General features: G+C 39.2%; 1 protein-coding gene across 1 annotated transcript in view; it reads right to left on the bottom strand.

Annotated features, from left to right (window-relative positions):
- NYAP2 (neuronal tyrosine-phosphorylated phosphoinositide-3-kinase adaptor 2) overlaps positions 1 to 24,475 on the bottom strand; it is a 257,865-nt gene that overhangs the window by 203,946 nt on the left and 29,444 nt on the right.

A 24,475-nucleotide genomic window follows, 5' to 3' on the forward strand; every position in this document is an offset into this window, starting at 1 on the left:
GTTATGACCAACCTAGATAGCATATTCAAAAGCAGAGACATTACTTTGCCAACAAAGGCTCATCTAGTCAAGGCTATGGTTTTTCCTGTGGTCATGTAGATGTGAAGTTGGACTGTGAAGAAGGCTGAGCACCAAAGAATTGATGCTTTTGAACTGTGGTGTTGGAGAAGACTCTTGAGAGTCCCTTGGACTGCAAGGAGATCCAACCAGTCCACTCTGAAGGAGATCAGCCCTGGGATTTCTTTGGAAGGACTGATGCTAAAGCTGAAACTCCAGTACTTTGGCCACCTCATGCAAAGAGTTGACTCATTGGAAAAGACCCTGATGCTGGGAGGGATTGGGGACAATAGGAGAAGGGGACGCCAGAGGATGAGATGGCAGGATGGCATCACTGACTCGATGGACGTGAGTCTTAGTGAACTCCGGGAGTTGGTGATGGACAGGGAGGCCTGGCGTGCTGCGATTTATGGGGTCGCAAAGAGTCGGACACGACTGAGCAACTGATCTGATCTGATCTGATCTGATCTGAATTGTGAAGATAACTTCACTGGACTATATTTTGAAGGGTGTATGCCACTCATTGTTTCTTGAGCTTTGGGGCATTGAGTGGTACCTTGCACAGAGAATGTATTTTTGAGACTATGAATGTTAAGAGACGCATGTTTTAGATGTGTGCTGCATGGCTAAGGATTAGAATAATTTTTGGGCCAAAGATGAGCATATTAGTTTGCTATTGTTACTGGAATAAATGACAGCGAATGTAGTGGCTAACACAACGTGCATTCATTTTCTTGTACTTCTGGAGTTGAAAAATTTGAAATAGGTCTTGATGGGTAATACCAAAGCACCTGCAGGTCTTTTTAGAGACTCTAGGGCGGAATCTGTTTTCCTTTTTTTCCTTCCCCTAAAGGCTGCTCGTAGTCCTTGGCTCATGGCCCTTCCTTCATCTTCAAAGTCAGCAATGAGTTGAAGCTTCTCCTAAATCCTATCACTCTGACACTTCTGCCTCTTTCTTCTCCATTTAAGGACTCCTGTAATTACATTCTGTTCACCCGGATAATGCAGAACAATCTCCTTATTTTACAGTCAGTCAATTCCACTTAGCTATATAATATACTATGTGCATGAGCCCTAGGGATTAGGACACGGACATTTCTGCAGAGTCATTGTTCTGCTGGCTATGCTATAAAGTTCAAGCCATTATCACCATCAAAATCGAACAACTGAGACACTAAAATAAATATGTAATTTTATAAAAAAATAATTATTAGTGGAACTTCCCAGGTGGCTCAGTGGTAAAGAATCTGTCAGCCAGTGCAGGAGACACGGGTTTGATCCCTGGGTTGGGAAGATCCCCTGGAGGAGGAAATGGCAACCCACTCCAGTATTCTCGCCAGGATAATCCCATAGACAGAGGAGTTTGGTAGGCTACATACAGTCCATAGTGTCACAAAGAGTCAGACATAACTGAGCATGCACGCATGACAAATTTTTACTGAAATTTACTGTGAAAAATCTATTAGTCAAGTTTCAAAAGTCTTATACTGTAACACAAAACCACTAATTTATTTGTTTAAAAAGGTAATAGACTAGTACTTTGTCTGGAACATGCCTATGTGATCATCATAAACTTGAAATTTTCAAACAAAAGTGATCTCATTGGCTGTAATATGAAAAGAATGCTCTTAAAATTATGATATTTCATCCTGTTTTTCTGTTATGTATATATATTTATTTTTATAAGCATTCATTGTCCCAGACAGGATTTAATATTCTTCAAAATAGGCATCACTTGGAAACTTGATAGAAGTAACAGAACCTTAGGGTCCACCAAGTGAACCAGAATCTGAATTTTTATAAGATTCCAGCTGATTTGTCAGCAGATTAAAGCATGAGAAACACTGATACAGCAGAGTCCCTTACTTACTGTAAACATTTATATTAGCTATCAATATGTTTTCCTGTTTAACTATTTTATTTTATTTATTTATTTATTTTTTAATTTTACTTCAAAATTTTTTCTATGGCTCACTCATTTTGTTCAGATTTCCAAGGAATGCATTTGTGGGAGTCATCATCGATCTGTTTAACTATTTTAAATGCCTTCAAAAAAAGACTTTCATTAATGTTTTGTGCATAAAATTAACATCTTTCATAATCATAGTTTTATTTGCACAATAATAAATAAACACTGCACATCATTGACAAAATTTTTAGCTCATAAAGAAAGAAAAAGACTTATGATCTGAGTTACATTCAGAATGCTTACCTATATTTGAAAGTGAATATTCAGAGGTAAGTACACAGAAGAGCTGAATGGCATGCCTTGTTCAATTTCTGAACTGAGTGTGCTGATTGGATTTGAGAGTGTAATAAAATATCTCATAATGGTTGATTACACAGAAATTAGAAATTCTGGGGATTACATTCAGAGAAGGAAATGGCACCCCACTCCAGTACTCTTTCCTGGAAAATCCCATGACAGAGGAGCCTGGTAGGCTGCGGTTCATGGAGTCGCTAAGAGTCAGATACAACTGAGCGACTTCACTTTCACTTTTCACTTTCATGCACCAGAGAAGGAAATGGCAACCCACTCCAGTGTTCTTACCTGGAGAGTCCCAGGGACAGGGGACCTGGGTGAGCTGCCGTCTATGGGGTCGCACAGAGTCGGATACGACTGAAGCGACTTAGCAGCAGCAGCAGCAGGCATTACATTGAAACAGGGCTCTTGCTGCTCTGCGTTCCATAGGCCCAGGATAAAGCCAAAACCAGAGATTTTAGAGTAACATTAAGGCTGAAGCGGAATTTTCTGTGTGTGTATTCGTGTGTGTGTTAGTACATTTTATTACCTTTTAACATGGACTTGGAAAGGAAACAAATCAAAATAAACAATAACAAAAGACTAATCAACCTAACAACCCCAGGCATTCTTGAGTTGCTTATTAGCTTAGAGCAAAACAAATTCAATGGGAAACTTGAAAGTTGTCTTCACATATTTGGGAGGCTATCAAATGAAAAAAGAATGCGGAATGTACAACGAAGTCCTAAGGGACAGAACAAAAATCAATGTGAAGAAGGTACACGAAGAAGGATTTTATTCTTTACAAGGAATAGTTTTCCAACCATTCCAGAGAGCTGTTTAAAGATGAAATGGGCTGGATTGGGAGCTAATGAATTATCTTCTGCCTTAAGTGTATAACTTTAGGCAGAATGGCCATTTGAAATGAGCACTGCAGAGGGGACTCAGGTTTCTCTTGGGAGATTAATAACTAACAATAGATATCACTTACTGAGTCCTTCCTAAGAGGCTGGTGAGGTGCTGTTGCAGCTTACAACTCTGACTCCTTTAATCCCCATTCTATAAGATGGGTACTACTGTTTTCATCATTTTAAACAAAGACTAAGAGAAGTGAAGTAATGAGTCGTTGGGACAGAATTTGAATCCAAGTCCCTCAGATTATTGAGCTACAAGACACTTCAAATGAATTAAGATAGATTCGGAACCTCATCATCCCCTCAATGGGAACACTGCTTCCTGGTAATTAATGCTTTCAAACTGGAAAAGACCCTGGAGAAGACCCTTGAGAGTCCCTTGGGCTGCAAGAGATCAAACAAGTCTTAATTTTCATCGTAAGGATTGTTGCTGAAGCTGGAGCTCCAATACTTTGGCCACCTGATGCCAAGAGCTGACTCAATGGAAAAGACCCTGATGTTGAGAAAGACTAAAGGCAAAAGGAGAAGGGGTTGGAAGAGGATGAAATGGTTAGATAGCATCACCGACTCAATGGATATGAATTTGAACAAATTCCAGGAGATAATGGAAGACAGAGGAGCTGGAGGGCTACAGTCCCTAGGGTCAGAAAGAGTTGGGCATGACTGAAGCGACTGAGCAGCAGAAGCAGCAGACCATTTAATATTTCTTACTACAAGTTATGTATGGATACATATATGGATAGAGGAGAAAGTGAGGTTAGTGTACTTATTGCACAGTTACTGTGATGATTATACAAGTTAATGGATTAATAAAACAATGCAGGAACATATGGTTTGGAAGAAATTCGAAAAATGTTTGTTGAATGAAACTATAAAAGAACCAACATTCTATTCATATTAACACATCATGTAACAGTTTTGAAGCTAAGAAAAACATTACTTGGTCCGTTATTTTTTTCTTATTTTTATTAAATGCTACAGAAATGTGTACTTGAGTAAAATGAGAAATGTGAGCCATGTGAGGTTTCATGATCATTTGAACTAGAATTAGCCAGAGGTTTCTATCAGCATTAAAGTGGTCCACCTGGTACTTCAAATTAAAGTCTTCGTAATGGTTTCCATAATGTGTACATCATCTGCTTGGTCTGGTAAATGCATTCATCCTGTATCCAATTTTATTTTGAAAGGAAGAGCAATAATTTCCATTCTCTAATTTACTCTTACACACAGTGACAGAGCTTGGGCACATCTAAATCTTCACAGTGTAAGAAAAAAACCTCTTTGATTTCACTTAACTGCAATGAAATTATGCTCTGCATAAAAACAGATATATTTTGGGTTCATATATACACACACACACACACAAACACACATACATATATACATATTATATAAACAAGGCAAATATTAATATTGAAAGATCAAGGGCATCTGAAATCAGATAAAGCTCTTGTCATTCACTGTGGACAAGAACAGATCATGGAGAGTTTCAAACTGATCCCAGAAATTCCTTATCTTTCTGGTGCCTGGCAGCTGTAGTTGGATCTTCTGTCCTCAGTGTCTCCTCCTATTGTTCACCTATTCTCTCCAATGCCAAAAATCAAATACTTTCACAACCTGATTCCAACTTTCCTATTTAATTTATTTATTTTTACTATTCCCTTTAAAGCTTGCAAAAGTAACTCATTGCATTTATTACCTAGTATTTAGTCATCCTAAAAGATGATGCTGTGAAAGTGCTGCACTCAATATGCCAGCAAATTTGGAAAACTCAGCACTGGCCACAGGACTGGAAAAGGTCAGTTTTCATTCCAATCCCAAAGAAAGGCAATGCCAAAGAATGTTCAAATTACTGCACAATTGCACTCATCTCACACGCTAGCAAAGTGATACTCAAAAAATTCTCCAAGCCAGGCTTAAAAAGTACATGAACTGTGAACTTCCAGATATTCAAGCTGGATTTTAAAAAGGCAGAGGAACCAGGGATCAAATTGCCAGCATCCATTGGATCATAGAAAAAGCAAGAGAGTTCCAGAAAAGCATCTACTTCTGCTTTATTAATTACATGAAAGCCTTTGACTGTGTAGATCACAACAAGCTGTGGAAAATGCTGAAAGAGATGGGAATACCAGATCACCTGATCTGCCTCTTGAGAAACCTGTATGCAAGTCAAGAAGCAGCAGCTAGAACTGGACATGGAACAACAGACTGGTTCCAAATAGGGAAAGGAGTACATTGGTCCCCTGGTTATTTAACTTATATGCAGAGTACATCATGAGAAATGCCAGGCTGGATGAAGCACAAGATAATCAAGATTGCCAGGAGAAATATCAATAACCTCAGATATGCAGATGACATCACCCATATGGCAGAAAGTGAGGAAGAACTAAAGAGCCTCTTGATGAAAATGAAAGAGGAGAGTGAAAAAGTTGGCTTAAAGCTTAACATTCAAAAAACAAAGATCATAGCATCTGATCCTATTACTGCATAGCAAATAGAGGGGTAAACAAAGGAAAGAGTGAGAGACTTTATTTTCTTGGGTTCCAAAATCATGGCAGATGGTGAGTGCAGCCATGAAATTAAAAGACCCTTGCTCCTTAGAAGAAAAACTATGACCAACATAGACAGTATATTAAAAAGGAGAAACTTACTTTGCCAACGAAGGTCCATTTATAAAGTCAAAGCTATGGTTTTTCCAGTAGTCATATATGGATGTGAGTTACACCATAAAGAAAGAAGAGCACCAAAGAATTGATGCTTTTGAACTGTGGTGTTGGAGAAGAGTCTTGAGAGTCCCTCAGGCTGCAAGGAGATCAAATCAGTCCATCTTAAAGGAAATCAGTCCTGAATATTCATTGGAGGGACTGATGCTGAAGCTGAAACTCCAATACTTTGGCCACCTGATGAGAAGAGCTGACTCATTGGAAAAGACTCTGATGCTGGTAAAGATTGAAGGTGGGAGTAGAAGGGATGACAGAGGATGAGATGGTTGAATGGCATCACCAACTCAGTGGACATGAGTTTGAGCAAGCTCTGGGAGTTGATGATAGACAGGGAGGCCTGGCGTGCTGCAGTCCGTGGGGTCACAAAGAGACAGACACGACTGAGCGACTGAACTGAACTGAACTGATTTAGTCATTTATGTGTTCACAGCACTATTTTGCTTTTTGAAAACTTTCTCAACCCCCTCCTCTAAGGGTTATTTTTTCACATTATTCCAAGGATATTCTGTGCAAAGCATTCGGGCTTGTTCAGAACATGATATTTTTCAGGCCATATTTAAGGATGACCAATCAAAGCCATGACCTGGAAAAGGACACTCTCTTTCCATTGGTCCTCATCTGGGAGCTTTTAGACACCTCTTTGTTCTTGAGACATGAAAAAAATCTTGAGAGACTGGATCCTAACAGCTAAAGTTAACACTCATGGAGCATTTATGATGTCATGGGCATTGTTCTAAGCACTCAGGCTCATGCTAAGTTGCTTCAGTGGTGTCTGACTTTCCGTCACCCCACGGACTGCAGCCTGCCAAGCTCCTCTGTCCATGGAATTCCCCCATCAAGAATACTACAGTGGGTTGCCACGCCCTCCTGCAAGGGATCGTCCTGAATCAGGAATTGCTAGACATGGGGGAATACTTTGTGTTGGTTGCAACAATCCTATTCCTGTTTTACAGCTGAGGAAACAGGTGCACAATTTTTAAAGGGTGCCAAGAGACACACTTGGCATTAAATTAAAAGATGCTTGCTCCTCCTTAGAAGAAAAGTTTTGACCAACCTAGACAGCACATTAAAAAGCAGAGACATTACTTTATCAGCAAAGATCCGTCTAGTCAAAGCTATGGTTTTTCCAGTAGTCTTGTATGGATGTGAGAGTTGGACTATAAAGTTGAGTGCCGAAGAATTGATGCTTTTGAACTGTGGTGTTGGAGAAGACTCTTAAGAGTCCCTTGGACTGCAAGGAGATTCAACAAGCCCATCCTAAAGGAAATCAGTGCTGAATATTCATTGTAAGTACTGATGCTGAAGCTGAAACTCCAGTACTTTGGCCACCTGATGTGAAGAACTGACTCATTGGAAAAGACCTTGATGCTGGGAAAGATTGAAGGCAGGAGGAGAAGGGGATGATGGAGGATGATATGGCTGGATGGTATCACAGACTCAATGGACATGAATTTGAGTAAACTCCAGGAGTTGGTGATGGACAGGGAGGCCTGGCGTGCTGCAGTCCATGGGGTTGCAAAGAGTTGGACACGACTGAGTGACTGGACTGAACTGAACTGAACTGAAGAGACATACAGTCATCAAGAGACAAAACTAGGGGTTAGAACCTTAGAAACGCGATTCCAGGAGGACAGCCTTAATCACTGTCGTCTGCTTCTTCAGGCACCATCCTTTGAGCTGAAGCCAGTTCTATTTTGTGAATTTCATTTTAACTGAGCAAAAAAAGAATCCCACTAGGACATTTTGAGTTGGGTTTGCCATCACTGCTAAAATCCAGACCAGTTTCCTCAGAAACAAAAGCACATCTCATGTGTTTCACGGTTCATATTTACTGATGTTAGAAGTATTCCACTAAATCTATTTTTCTAGCTGAGTCATTCCTACTGAAGTCACATTTCCAGCACATACCTCTCCTCATACCCTCCAGTCTGTGCCTACACCAAGCATTTTCCTTAATGGTGTTGCATTCTTTATTTCTAATGTCTGTGTCACCTTCTTTTCCATCTCTCCCCAAAAATGTCCTTAAGATAAGGAACAAGACTACGTGTTATCTTTCTCTGATTCCACACAGTGTGTCCTACAAAACTGGTACCTAACAAATACTTATTAGGCATCAGACTGTAAGAACTGGTTATGGTACATGGAAAAATGTGAGGTCTGGCTTAGATGCTATGAATTGAGAGCTATCTCCTTTCCTTGGGTACAAAGTAGAAAATAGTGTTTAAAAATGAAAATACATTTGTAAAGAAACTAGTCTAGATTGTAGTTTGCTTTTGCTTTACTTACATACATTAAATGATCTCCTTGTTACATGACTTATCACTGCATATTTTTTGCTGTATCAAGAATCAGCTCTCATGTCTTCAAATATATGGTAAAGTTTTCTTCCCAGTGGACCACATCTCATCTCTATAGTATTATAAGAACTCTCCTTATTTGCATAGCATATTAGAGTTTATACTATATAGAATACATGCTGTTTTCATTTGACCCTTTCTTGTGAGGTCAGTACTATTACTTCTCTTATTCAGTCAAGGTAATTAGACTCAAAGATAAATAACCGCTAGTGCATGGACACCTACTATCACAATACAAAACTTTCCACTCTTCTGTTTTGCCATTTTATGACCTGCAGAGTATATGTCACATAGCACATGTTCAACAAATATGTATCTGTTTGGCTCTTCTCTTTCCTCATTATTAAATGTATATATTCAGCATGTTATGTTGAATACTAAGAGATGCAATGAAATGCTGTAACAGACACTGTCCCCAAGGAATTCACCATGCAATTTGTGTAGAAGTGCTCGATCATAAACATACACGCGTCCTTTTTACTCACCAGAATAGATGGAGATCTGAATGTATACCAACCACAAGGGCAATGAGCAGAAACAAAGCTCACAGTTTGCAAACCAATTTGAAAATTAACAACCTAAACTTAGAACTTGCTCACTGAATCTGCTGGATAATTTTGATTCTGAAGCATGACAAAGATGATGGCTTGTCATCACTCAGTGCTTCTAAACAGTGATGATAATTTGATAGCTTGGAAGGTGTAGCTTAATGTGTGAACCTTCTTGGAGGAAATGAGACCCATCATGACTGGGAATATTTAGACCTGGATGCACCTATGCCCATTCACCAGAGATGTGAACACATATATTATTTGAGTTCTAAAAATCAATAGAGTAGAAGAATTCATTTCCTATAATTCTAGTTTAAGAGCTTTTTTTTTTTGGTTTTTTAAATTTTATTTATTCATTTGGCTGCACTGGGTTTTATTTGTTGCATGCAAGCTCTCAGTTGCAGTGTGGATCTAGTTCCCTGGCCAGGGATCAAACCTGAGCCCCCTGCAGTGTGAGCATGGAGTCTTTGCTACTTGACTACCAGGGAAATCCCTAAGAGATTTTTTTTAAGGACAAATTTATTCATATACCTTTTAAAAGTCAATAAGGAAGGAATGAGCACATAAATTATTTCATTAAAAGAAAGATATCTGCTCAAATAATCTAGGGCTTCCCTGGTAACTAAGATGGTAAAGAATCTGCCTGCAATGCAAGAGACCCATGTTTGATCCCTGGGTCAGGAATATCCCCTGGAGAAGGAAATGGCAACCCACTCTGTTATTCTTGCCTGGAAAACTCCATGGACATTGGAGCCTGGTGGGCTATAGTCCATGGGGTCACAAAGAGTTGGACTTGACTGAATGACTAACACTTTAAGCAATCTAGCATCCTTCCCTGCTCCCCATCCCCTGAATACTTGTATTTAAACCATTCTTTGTTGCCTACAGTTCCTCCTATCTCTTTCCAGCGTGACCCTCCACTACCACAATGGCATCGCTTTTCCAGATCTTTAACAATTATTGATGACTGTCACTGGATTACAGTTTGTGTCCTCAAAAGCAGGAGGTGGTGTGTTAACTGGCTGAAGAGATGCCAATTCCTCCGCGTGGCCTGCTTTCTTCGTCTCCCTTGTTTCTTTTTTTCCTACCAAAATTTTTCTTACTCTATATTTCTTCTATAGAGCTGAATCCGTCACTAACCAGCCGTGGCCGTGAGCTTGTATTTTGCCAGCAAAGCTGAAAAGGCCAACCTCAGGTGGCAACAGAGTGGGACAGCTTCCCAGGTTCATTTGCTTTTTCATCACAAGTTCAGTCTTCCTAAATTCCACTTCAAATGGAATCCTCACCTGAGTTCCTTTTAAACTAAACCTCAGACCAAAGAACATCAAGAACATTTTCAGAAATTACATTTGTTTGAACAGCTGTTTGGAACTGCTCTCACTGTATGCACCATCTTCGTTTATAATCTCTTGGCTAGGGAACAAGTTCAAATTGTTCATATTGAATTAAGCATAAATGATGCAGTGGATGGTAGAAAACATTGATTTTACTGTTCCCTGGCCATTGCCAAGTTTCTTCCCGATTAGGGCTCTAAGCAGCATAGATTTATTCTATTTGATCTTTTGACCCCTTTTATCTAATCATTTTGCCTCATTTTTTTCATCCATTCTATATAATTTAAAGAATTGACAGTAGATTTAAGATTCTAGTCCTCATGTTTGGAATGTACTCAACATTACTTATGTATGTTCTCTTATTAGAGTTCTTCTTCAGTACCAGCATTTCACAGCAGGTTTGGGGTTTGCAACTCAAATAACTTCATTTTTAGACATTTTTATTGTCTCAATATTGAACTATCTAGGTAATGAAGTTCACATTTATTTGATATTAGTATCAAATGTTATAATATTTTAAGACTAGCAAGTTTATATATAAATAATTTATAAATGGACTTTATAGTAAAAAGTGTTTTTAAACAAACCTGAGGGAGGCTGGGCTAGCCTCCAAAGAACAATGGGGTCAATCCAGGGGTGAAAGGGCACATCTACAGCAGGAGGTGTCCTGATGACCTTGCATGTCTCCATTGGGGCTACGTGGTCAAGGCTGGACCACAGTCTTCCCAGAGTCTTGGCCCAGCATCTGTCGATTTCTGCTAAAGTCAGTGGAGGAAAGCAGTCTGATGAGAAGCTGCCATGGGGCAGTTTCTCATCAATCTTGCTACGGCCTCACTGATCCTAGGCTATAGCTGTCAGATTCTGTATAGGTCTGAAAAACTCACTGTAGCTTGGTGGTGTTTTCTTAGTGGAAAAGATCCAGCTTGCACTTTCTCTCATATGGCTTCTTTGGTTCAAAGCTTTCTCTGGGACTAGGACCATGGGGAGCAAACACCATTCTGATCTTGCGTTCATGGTCTGTACATGTAATGAACTGTCTGAATCCGTTTGGGTTCATTGTCTCCTTAGCAGCCAAAGGTAATGGCTGCAGGAGTAATCCTTGTGGCTCTGTTTAAAACCCTGCTGCTGTGTACTGACTACTTCACAACTTAACAGGGAAATTTTAATTGCCTTGAAGTATATAAAGAATCCCCCTGCCAATGCAGGAGGCATGGGTTCAATCCCTGGGTGGGGAAGATCCCCTGGAGAAGGAAAGGGCAACCCTCTTCAGTATTCTTGCCAGGCACATCCTGTGGACAGAGAAGCCTGGAGGGCTACAGTCCATGGGGTTACAATCAATCAGACATGATTTGGTGACTGAGCATGTATGCACTTTTTAATAAATCAATATTATGTAATTGGATCTTACAATGAAACACTACTAAAAATGGTTAATATTTGTGAACACCATGGTATTGGGTCTTCTCATTCTGGCTCTTCTTCAGCTAGTACTTTCTTCCTCTGTGGTTCTAGGTAACTTCATATTTTCTCACTTTCAAGTGAACCAGTAATTGTTTTCTCATATTTGATATAATTCTACCTGGTACTACTCACATATATATAATTCTACCTGGTAAAATTAGTTATTCACACTGGAGAGAATAATTTGATTCTGTGTCCCAGATTCAGTAGAGGATAATTGATTCAGTGAATGAATGAGTTAATAAATAAATAAGCAAATGGAAAATTGTGGGAGCCAATATTCTTTAATGCTTTCTTAGTCTTATATACTTTCTAAGTCATTTGCAATTACAATAATAATTCTGTAAATTTGGTACTAATTTTATAGATTAGAAAATTTAGACAAAAAAAAAGTTAGAGCTTAAGGTAAGACTGGATATTTTAACTAATAAGTAATTAAATAAATAAAATATTTTATTTAAAAATTTTGGAAAAAATTAACTTGCATATATATGTCTATACATCTCTTTAACTAAAATGTTTATTCTTAATGTCTTCTTTTCTATATTTTATAAGATATTCTAATTCATTTTTGTTTCAGCCTAGTATTAAATTGGGATACTCAGATTTTAAGTTATACACACACATATATATACATGTATGTCTATATATGTGTGTGTGTGTTGTATATATATATGTGTATATATATTTTGTTGTTCAGTTGCTCAGTCATGTCTGACTCTTTGCCACCTCACCAACTGCAGCACACCATGCTCCCCTGTCCTTCACCATCTCCTGGAGTTTGCTCAAATGCATGTCCATTGAGTCAGTGATGCTGTTCAACCACCTCGTCCTCTATAGTCTCATTTTAAGAGGTACCACAGGTCACATAAACCACAGGTTAGCCATTCACATCAGAATTCAGTTAATTCAAACCCCAATATGCACATGACTCTGGATTAAAATATATAAATGTATCACATCCAGTGTCAAAAAGTGGAGTAAGAGAAAAGCACAGTCTCTTCCAGATGGTACCCCTGAAACTTAGTTATTCCTTAATTCTAAGATCTTTTTGCTGTTTTGATATAAATTCAAACTCAAGTGAAGCACCAGAAATATCAATGAATGAGATATTTTTCATGAGATATTTTCAAAAAAATGAACATTTTTATGTTCATTTGGTACAAGTTTTGTTGTTCTCTAAAATATTGAACAAAATTTTGATACACATTAGCAATCTGGTGTAGGTAGTATTTTGGAAAAATTGTGTATAGTAAAGACATCAACATTTTCTAGTAAGAGTGGTTGAAACATCTGCAGATGTTATGAGTAACTCAAACATGTTTTTTAATGTTTTGCTGCAGAACATTTCAGTGATATACCTGTATATTTTTTTTAGCAAAACACATTTTTTTTCATAAATTAGCATAGCTAATATCTAGGTCAATAACATAAAACATGGAATGACTTTATTTTTCAATGTATATCGTTTGTGCCATTATAGGGATAGAGGAGGAAAATGCTGCAGGTTTTTAAAATTACTTTTTGAAGCTTGATAGAAGAAACTGATGAATAACATAAATAAGTGGTATCAGTTTTTAACATATATTACCAAACTAGGTTGGCAAAGTATCTGTGTTGCTAAGATTTTGTGTTGTTTCACCTTGACATTTTAACTTGGCAACAAAATTGATAGGAAGGTGATATTGTTTCAGTAACACTTGGCCCATGATGACTGAAATAAACTCAGAAATCCACTTTCCCTTCCTCACAGCCACAAAATTCTTGCTGTTGTTTTTGTTCATTCTCTTAGGTCATGTCTAATTCTTGTAACCCCATGGACCGTAGCTCTCCAGGTTCCTCTGTCCATGGGATTTCCTAGGCAAGAATATTGAAGTGGGTTGCCATTTTCTATTCCAGGGGATCTTCCTGACCCAGGAATTGAACATGGGTCTCTTGCATTGGCAGGCAGATTCTTTACCACTGAACCACCAGGGAAGCATGTAAAAATTCTAGAGATCCACATTTCTCAAAAAGTTAACTCCAAGTAAGTGTAATTGAACACATATTATTCTCATTTTGACTCCTACATTTTATATTACTCAGTCACCTTTATGTGTGTATGTATAAAAATAATAAATCAAATAATTGAGACATGTATATAGGCTTTTTTGAAAATATTTGCAGCAAGACATTGCATTTTAGAAGCACTTCAGTCTGCATCACATTTTAATATTCATATATGTTCACATCATTTAAAAATACCACAGATGGCATGGGACACAGACAGCATGTGCGCTAAGAGAGAAAAACACTGAACTCAGGGTGGGCGTAGCTGCCAGCGCACATAATTTAACTCATATTGATTCTGGCTAGGTTGGCATAAGAGCACATTTGTGGAGTTTCTATGGGAAGTGTCAGTAATGCCATAACTGAGAGAAGAAAAAAGTTTCCCTGAGAATCAATGGAATGAAAGATAATTCTGAGTAGTTGACTGCCTTTTGAGTACACAGAGTTTGAGTCTTTTAAAATAATTCCAAGGTCATCTGAAAAAAGTATAACGTGAGATGATTACCACTAATTTTAACTCATCCAATATGAACTGCCCATTGAGATTGCTTGAATCCAACTAGCATTTGCCATCTTGCTTTGGCACAAGACGGTGCAAAGAAAAGTATTAAACTTCTTGGGAACCAGCAGATCACACAAAACCAAGAATGTGATTTCTGCAAGTGTTTAATTCTCTTACATATCTTTCTATGAAAGTGAGAGTAATAGTGTTTGTTTCTCAGTTCAGTTCAGTTCAGTTACTCAGTCATGTCCGACTCTTTGTGACGTCATGGACTGCAGCACACCAGGCTTCCCTGTCCATCACCAACTCCCAGAGCCTACTCAGATTGAGTCGGTTATGCAATCCAACCATCTCATCCTCTGATGTCCCCTTCTCCTCCTGCCCTCAATCTTTCCCAGCATCAGGGTCTTTTCCAGTGAGTCAGTTCTTGGCATCAGGTGGCCAAAGTATTGGAGTTTCAGTTTCAGCATCAGTCCTTCCAATGAATATTCAGGACTGACTTCCTTTAGGACGGACTGGTTTGATTCCTTGCAGTCCAAGGGACTCCCAAGAGTCTCCTCCAACACCACAGTTCAAAAGCATCAATTCTTCGGCACTCAGCTTTCTTTATAGTCCAAATCTCATATCCATACATGACTACTGGAAAAATCATAGCTTTGACTGGATGGACCTTTGTTGGGAAAGTAATGTCTCTGCTTTTTAATATGCTGTCTAGGTTGGTCATAGCTTTCTTCCAAGAAGCAAGCGTCTTCTAATTTCATGGCTGCAATCACCATCTGCAGTGATTTTGGAGCCCCCCCCAAAAAAATCTCTCACTGTTTCCATTGTTTCCCCATCTATTTGCCATGAAGTGATGGGACCGGATGCCATGATCTTAGTTTTCTGAATGCTGAGTTTTAAGCCAGCTTTTTCACTCTCCTCTCACATTCATCAAGAGTCTCTTTAGTTCTTCTTCACTTTCTGCCATAAGGGTAAGGTCATCTGCATGTCTGAGGTTATTGATATTTCTCACAGCAATCTTGATTCCAGCTTGGGCTTCATCCGGCCTGGCATTTCTCATGATGCACTCTGCATATAAGTTAAATAAGCAGGGTGACAATATACAGCCTTGATGTACTCCTTCCTGATTTGGAACCAGTCTGTTGTTCCATGTCCAGTTCTAACTGCTGCTTCTTGACCTGCTTCTCAGGAGGCAGGTAAGGCAGTCTGGTATTCCCATCTCCCATCCCAAACATTTTCCACAGTTTGTTGTGATCTACACAGTCAAAGGCTTTCACATAGTCAATAAAGCAGAAGTAGATTTTTTCCGGAAGTCTTTTGCTTTTCCTATGATCCAATGGATGCTGGCAATTTGATCTCTGGTTCCTCTGCCTTTTATAAATCCAGCTTGCACATCTGGAAGTTCATGGTTCACATACTGGCGAAGCCTGGCTTGGAGGATTTTGAGTATTACTTCGCTAGTGTGTGAGATGAATACAATTGCACAGCAGTTCAAACATTCTTTGGCATTGCTTTTCTTTGGGATTGGAATGAAAACTGACCTTTTCAAGTCCTGTGGCCACTGCTGAGTTTTCCAAATTTGCTGGCATATTGAGTGCAGCACTTTCATAGCATCATCTCTTAGGACTTGAAATAGCTCAACTGGAATTCCATAGCTTTGTTCGTAGTGATGCTTCTTAGGCCCACTTGACTTTGCATTACAAGATGTCTCTCAATCATGTCTAATTCTTTGTGACCCCGTGAATTGTAGCCCTCCAGGCTCCTCTGTCCATGGAGTTCTCCTGGCTAGAATACTGGAGTGGGTAACTATTCCCTTCTGTAGGGGATCTTCCTGACCCTGGCATCAAACCTGCATCTTTTGCATTGCAGGAAGATTCTTTACAGTCTGAGACACCAGGTAATTCCCATATCTATATGGCTAATGTTTATTCCTTTTAAGTCTGAGGAAGCATTTCATAAAAGTACTTCACCAGTCCAAAGGGGAAAAGGTCTAAATTGTATGGAAAAATGAATATGCAGCTGCTCCTTAAAAGAAAATTCAAAACTCTATGTATAATATTTGTATGTAGCTCTAAGCAAACATAGATGGCACAATGATAAACAGGAGGTTATTATTTTAAAGATAGTTTCTTGAAGGTCTAGTTCTATTTTTAATGAGATTATACATTTATCTTTTTTGTTGCTACGGTACCAAATGTGAATCAGACCATCATTTTGCCCCAGACCCAGGAATTAGTTCTACTCATGCCACAAGTATTGATGTGTAAAGGAACTTCTGCTTGTAGAGCATCACAGAGGTCCCTTGCTTGGCACATTATGTCTGCTCCCAGAGCTATGTGCCTGGAGTCTTTTTCTTTTTTTCTTTTTCTATAGGAGGGGGTGGATATAGTTGCTTTACAAGTTGTGTTATATTCTGATACACAATGAAGTGAGTCAGACATATGTATACCTATACCCCTCCCTCTTAGACCTCCCTCCAACCTCCCCCATCCCACCCCTCTAGGTCACCTAGAGCACCGAGCTGAGTCCCTGCATTATACAGCAGCTTCCCCCTAGCTATCTGTTTTACACATGGCAGTGCACGCATGTCAGTCTCAGTTTTCCAATTCATCCTATCCCTTTCCCCACTCCCTTGTCCACACATTCATTTTCTAAACGTCTATTGCTGCCCTGCAGATAAGTTCGTCTGTACCTTTTTCTAGATTCCACATATGTACATTAATATACATTATTTGTTTTTCTCTTTCTGTACTTTACTCCGTATGACAGACTCTAGGTCTATCTACATCTCTACAAATGACCCAGCTTTGTTTCCTTTTATGGCTGAGTAATATTCCTTTGCATATATGTACCACACTTTAAAATTCTGTGTGAGCATGCATTAGGAAAGAGAAGGAATGATATTTAAGTACCTTTGGTGGATGCTTTCATTTGTAAAATCTCATTAAGCCTTACTACAGCTCTATCAAATTAGTAATTACCTTGATATCATAGGTGAAGAAACTAAATCTCAAAAAATTAATAATTTGCCAAGAAGCAGTGGCAGGCATACAATTTAAGGTCAGGCTTTTCCCATCCAAATACATTTCCAAAGAGCAGTTTCCTTTGTAGGCATGCTGGTTGGTCAACAAAGGCTCTGACAAGTACGTATGAGGAATTTTAGAAATACAGGATAAAAATTAATGTGTCCCCCCCGCCACACACACACACACAACTTCTCAGACCTTCTAATATGAGCAAGTGCATCGCGTATACTAAAGACAGGGCAATATCAGTGTCATCCCCTGACAGTAAAAATCAGAGAGTGTTTATAAGCAAAGAGCATTTCCAAAGGACTAGTACTCCACAGAACACACTTTGGAAAATCCCATCTCTTATTACTGTCACATCAGTCAGGTGAATCTCCTTGAGAGACTAAACTTATGCACACTCTGAGGTTATTCTGTTATAGAGAGGAAATTGCAGGCAGCAGCTTAGGCATACACAGCTCTTGTACTAGTACAAACTCTGTTGTCCCTCTCTCTACCTGTTACTCAGCCGCTTAGCCTAGATTCTCCAGCCTGGAAGCTCATCTGCCATATTGTGGAAGCTTGTTCTCTTACTTCTTGGGTTCTGAGTTCCTGCACTCTTGTACAATCATTCATTCTTTGCCTGAGCAAGTCTGTATTTATTCTTTGATTTATGGAAGTTCTGTACTTGGGTGAAACTAGCCTTTCTCATTGAAATCTCAATCCTAATCTCACCTAATTTATAAGCCTTCTTATTCCATCTTGCCCTCGGATTCCTGTTGACTTATGGGCCCCTGACTATTTTTTTCTAAATGTTTACTTTGATATCTGTCAATATTTGTATCTTTTGGATTCTAACATACCTCTTTATCTTTAACTAGCTACCTTCATTTGACCTAGGGTATCTAGGATTCCCTTTTCCAATCTCTGGAACCGAGATGACCTCTGACATACTCCTTGTTTGAGTCTAACTCCTTGTTTGTATCTAACTATGGCAACCCACTCCCATACTCTTGCCTGGAAAATCCCATGGACGGAGGAGCCCGGTAGGCTACTGTCCATGGGGTCGCAAAGAGTAGGCCACAACTGAGCGACTTCACTTAACGTCACTTCACTATTCCCCTCTCTTAATTCATTTTCTACCCTTTGTTTAGTCTTAGCTTCATTTTCTAATCCTAGTTCTCTGCCTTCTGTCTCTAATCCATCAGGTCATGAAGTTCTTATGCAAACATTATGCATGTCCTTTTTTATATCTTTCGCTGAATGGATTATCTTCACTAGAATTTAATATTTTATCAGTAAATAGCTTAGTAACTTTAAGAAAATTAATATGTGTTGTAAAAGCTGTAACTTTTAAAAATTATCATGTTTGAAAAAAATCAGTTATTCATCAACTGTGAATCATTCCAAGTGATCATTGGAAAGTAGCATTGAAGTTCCTGGAATTTAAGATCTGATTTTAAGAATTATTCAGCTTCTACAAGGATTGCCTCTTAACTGCAAGCCCAGGACTTGTGCATGATGCCAAGCACCCATGGGGTACACTGTCACCTTTTCCGAAATGACGTTGACTTAAGTCCACTTAAATTAATTATTGTTCCTCTTTTAACTGCCTCACTTGGCAGGAACAACCCATTTATGTGCCAGTTTGAACAGAGACAGGAAGTGGGTTGTGAGCAAAGGAGACTTTAGGGAGAGGCATCTCACAGCACATCACATCATAAGCATCAGTGACTTATATTTTTAATCTAAAAATCACTGCACGAACCCAAGACAAGACTTGGAACTCATACAGATTAATTCTGTAGGCATGTCAAAGCTGAAAATTCCTAATGAACACATGGCAATCCAGAAGGATATCATCCCAGAAAAACCTGGCAGTAGCCCAGATATACCCTCATTGCGGGGCATGGTAATGCTTGGTGAATTCCCCACAGTCATGTGCAAGAATCCTTTCCATGTGATATTTCTCAATAAGCAAATGCATATTTTCAGTTGAAGTTTGGCCTGCAAATGGCACTCAAGTCCTGGTCATGTCATTCCTTACACATAGCTGTGAACCTGTCCCTGGTGAGAGGTTTTGCTCCTCTTCCAGGCTCAGAACATTATCTGTTTGTATGCAAGGAATGGATGTGTCCCTCAGTGATGGCCTCAGGTTAACTAAATTTCCATACTCTTACATAATGCAATGGGAAATGGGCTCTCCTATTTTTCTTTACACAAGGCATCTCCCATGAGAAGTAAGATTTACCCAAGCTGAGCAGGATTCTTAGAAGTCTGGGCAAACTTACCTTCACCCATCTAAAAGATGTAAATCTTTTGGTAAACTTGAAATGAAAGTGAAAGTTGCTCAATCGTGTCTGACTCTGTGATCCCTTGGACTATACAGTTCATGGAATTCTCTAGGCCAGCATACTGAAGTGGGTAGCCTTTCCCTTCTCCAGGGAATCTTCCCAAACCAGGGATTGAACCCAGGTCTCCTGCATTGCAGGTGGATTCTTTACCAGCTGAGCTATAAGGGAAACCCAAAATGTTGAAGTGAAGTGAATCTTACCCTAGGTCACTTCTACTCATCATATCAGTCTCAATTCATTTATTACTTTTCCCAGGAAGACTTACTTGACACTCTAATTCTGGCCTGGTTGCACAATCAAATGTCCTTCCAAAGCATGTGCATACCCTATCATAATTCTTTTTCTTTTTTTTCAATAAGAAAGTTTCCTTTTATTTTATTTTTGTTTGTTTCTGGGCCATGCCCTGCAGCATGCAGTATCTTAGTTCCCCAACCAGGTATTGAACCTGTGCTCCCGGCATTGGAAACAGAGTCTTAACCACTGGACTGCCAGCGAAGTCCTCTATCAAAATTCTTAATGCCAAAAATTGGTCAGTGTTCAACAAATGATTTGAGTGTATGAGTAAATGAATGAACAAATCATTTAGATTGCCTTATTTCACCCTTGGATGTATGATGATAATATTTTAGAAATACCTACCAGCTTTAATTCTTTCATTTAGAACAAAGAAAGATATTATGTGAAATGTGAGTTATTATCTACTGAAACATTTTGATATTTTTATCTTTAGGGATGAAATCAACTGAAAGACCTGTATAAAACCATCAGTCATTTGTCAATGCTTTTATAATTCTTGCCAAATAAGGTCTTGGAATTCCCAGTTTAGAGTTCAGGGATGAGCCTGCCACTATACTGCCATAGTAAAGGCAGTGCTCTATGAAAAGGGGAGCCTGGGTCTATCTTTGATAAAGCAAACGCACTTGCCAGAATTTTTTATTCTATGGTAGGTTCTTAACATCAATGTAATAGCACTGAATATATACTCAAATTTATTCATGGCGTTATTTAATGTGGAGGTTTTCAGATGAAATTTATCCATATGCAATAAAACTCATTTGTCCCCAGTAAAACTGAAAATTCAAAATCCACCCATAGTTTGAACACACCTTCTAGTCACTCAGTCCTGCACTTGGCATTGTAAAGGATCCAAGAGGAGACACAAAGTAAGCTATGATGGGAAACTTGCTGTTTAAGAACATACTCAGGATCTAAATAAAAAGGTGGGCATGAAATCACAAGAAAGCAATCATGTTTTACCTGGTTACTTCAGTATATGTATGGTCTACATAAGTTCAGAGAGAGGAAGAAAGAGACATAGTTAACCATCTGTGGTCATCTGGACTGAAATTCTCACCCATAAATTACCTAAAAAAAGAGAGCTGACATGAAGCAATGCTTAAAAACAGACAGGTCTAGGTTTGATATGCTTTCTGACACTTAGTAGTTCTTTGGCATTGGGTTCCTTACTTAACCTCCTTAGCCTCATCTGGAAGGTGGACTAAAGCTGATGATGTATATGAAGCACATAGCCCAGTGTCTGTGTCTAGAAAAAAACCTCATTTTGACTTGCAGACATGCTGCTTTAAGTTTATTCAAAATGGTGGTGAAATGCTGTTCTTTTCTGAGAGAAGTTCAAAGAATTATCCTGTAGTATTACTTTTATTCTGTTTAGTGAGTTGAAGTGGGAAGAAAATGAAAAATTATGATCTGCAAGGAATGTGTTCTGAGAATAGAGAACTAAACATCAGAGCTAGCTTTGTTGGGTTTTATTTGTGACAAGGGACAACCTAGCTGTCTTTTAGCTCGTTCTAACACAAATTTACTCCCAAATATGGAAATACTGATACTTCATACCAGGTTTTATCTTTAGATAATTAGAACATGGGAAGGCAGGAAATTCCTTTGTCATATACTGATTCCTCCATAAATATAAAGCATTTACTGCTACCACCAAGCCTTTCCAAGTGGCTTTGGAGGAGCACATGTGAAGTGACAATGTTCCAGCCCATGTTCCAACCCAGCACAGAACCTAAGTCCCAGATGCTTCATTTTAGATGCTAGACACAAGATAACACAGTTGTTCTTATAGTTTTAAGGTGCAGTATAGTTTGCTAAATTCTATTTTTCATTTCACAGCTCACTTCATCTTTTCCTTCACATAGCCTATTCCATTCTGATGATTTATTGAGGTAAATCATGTGGCTACTCAAGCCATCTCTTTCCCCTGTGGGCATCTGCTCCCTAAACCCCACGGCTGCTGCTAAGTCACTTCAGTCGTGTCTGACTCTGTGAGACCCCATGGACTGCCACCTACCAGGCTCCTCCGTCCATGGGATTTTCCAGGCAAGAGTACTAAACCCCACTAGCAGACCCCAAATAAGGGCATGAAGGTCTGATATGACAGAAGTTCAGAGAAGTAGAGTCTTTTAAGCAGGAATGGGATGGCAGAATAGCAGGGGTCATGGAGAAAGAGACAAGGAATGCATATGAAGAACGCAGAATACGACCTGAGAACTATAAATATGGAAAAGGGCAGTTTGATATCTTTTATGCTTATATAAAAGGCAGGCAAATATAGTATGTATGGAGGTCAGTCAGCATTTTTTTGATATGTGGCCAGGTTATGGCATGCTTTCTATTATGAATTAAACTGTGCTACCTCCAAATTCGTGTGTTGAAATCCTGGCTTTCAGTACCTCATGTGCTGCTGTGCTGTGCTTAGTTGCTCAGTCCTGTCTGACTCTTTGTGACCCTGTGGACTGTAGCTCGCCAGGCTCCTCTGTCCATTGGGATTCTCCAGGCAAGAATACTGGAGTGGATTGCCATGCCCTCCTCCAAGGAATCTTCTCAACCCAGAAATCCAATCCAGGTCTCCCACACTGCAGGCGGATTCTTCGCCAGATGAACTACCAGGGAATCCCCACAGTACTTCATACTATGACCTTATTTGAAAATACGATCACTGAAGATGTTAAGATGAGCTCCTGTTGCAGAAGGGTGGCCACCTAAACCAGTATGACTGGGTCCTTATAAAAAGGTGAAATCTGGACATAGACACGTGAAGGGAAAGCACCATGTGAAGAGGAAGGCAGTGATGGAAGTAGTGCTTCTATAAGTCACGGAATGCCAACTGCCAGCAAGCCACTGGGAGCCAGGAGAGCAACACGAAACAGACTCTTCTTCAGAGCCCTCAGGAAGAACCACCACCAACATCTTGATATTGAACAGTGAGATAACTTTCTAGTTTTTAAACTATCTAGCTTTATTTTACTTTGTTACAGCAGCCCTAGTAAACGGATTTATGTTGAATGTTGGACTAAGGATTGTTTGGCCTTCGTTTTGCAGGCAAAAGAAAGCACAAAAATGCCCAGGGAAGAGACTTCCTCTGATCAATTCATTTGGCTGCTGAATGTCAATTTCGTGCTTCCCAGGTGGCACAGTGGTAAAGAATCTGCCTGCCGATGCAGGAGAAGTAGGTTCGATCCCTGGGTTAGGCAGATCCCCTGGAGTAGGAAATGGCAACCCACTCTAGTGTTCTTGCCTGGAAAATTCCATGAACAGAGGACTCTGGTGGGCTACAGTCCATGGGGTTGCAAAGAGTCGGACACAACTGGGTGAGTGACTGCACAGGCACATGTTAATTTGACTAAATGTGGGGTATAAGAACTAGAGACAGCGAGCCCAGTAAGAAGTCCACAGCACAACTGAAAGTCCCAGTGCCTGGCACCTAGGAAGTGATCAATAATTTTACATTTACTAGTACTCAATACCCAGCACATTATATGCATCACCTCATTGAACTCTTAGAACCATCCCATGAAGGAGGTAATATCAAATATCTCCCTTTTACATATGAGTAAAGTCGTGCTCCAAAGGTGTGAGTGGTGGAGCCAAATATTAAATCCAGATCTGTCTGTTTATAGGGTCCAAGTTCTTTACCACAACGATATGTGATCCTGAAATAAATTTACATGTAATAGCTGAATGAATGCAGGTTATATGCTTGTGTTTGTATGCATGAGCATAAATACGATTACGAAATAAAGCCAAAAAGGGCAACTGCTATAATACAAATTCATCCCTTTGGGTTACTAAAGTGGATAATTTACAGAGAAATTAATTAGTAAAAGGAATATCAATGTGTTGAAAATTCATAAGCATTTTAATAATTAGGAATGATAAACAATTTATTCTGCTAAAAGAAAACTGAATCAATAAGCAGATTGTAGCTATGGGCATAAGGAGATTTGAGTATTTAGCAGTCAAATTAAATTAAAAAATTAAACTCATTTAGTTTCCACTCTGACTGCTATCTTTGAAAATTTTAACTAATGTGTAACATATCATTTGACCATCAGGGTCCTTCATTTTAATTCATCTTCATTTATATCCCAGGTTTCGGCACTCTAAACATTTAGGGTCTTCCCTAGTGGCTCAGTCAGTAAAGAGTCTGCCCACAATGTGGGAGACCCAGGTTCAATCCCTGGGTCCGGAAGATCCTCTGGAGAAGAAAATGGCAACCCACTCCAATATTCTTGCCTGGAGAATTCCATAGACAGAAGAGCCTAGAGAGCTACGGTCCATGGGGTGACAAAGAGTCAGACATGACTGAGTGACTAACATTTTCACTTTTCATTTATATTTATAAGGCAAGGACAACTGAGTTTAAGAGACTTTAATTATCTCTTTACATAGATCACTTTCTTTTTCTTACCTAATCCTTTGCTGCTGTGTATACTGAATAATATAAAATGATACTTAAATTATCTCTGCTTAGTTTACTTTCAATGTTCATTTAATTACAGAAGATCTTTGAGGGTAAATAACAATTATCACTGGAGCGGGTTGCCATTTGGGGAAGGAAATGGCAACCCGCTCCAGTGTTCTTGCCTGGAGAATCCCAGGGACGGGGGAGCCTGGTGG

Source organism: Bison bison, unplaced genomic scaffold, assembly GCF_000754665.1.
Source record: "Bison bison bison isolate TAMUID 2011002044 unplaced genomic scaffold, Bison_UMD1.0 scf7180017864068, whole genome shotgun sequence".
NCBI classification, from domain to species: Eukaryota; Metazoa; Chordata; class Mammalia; order Artiodactyla; family Bovidae; genus Bison; species Bison bison.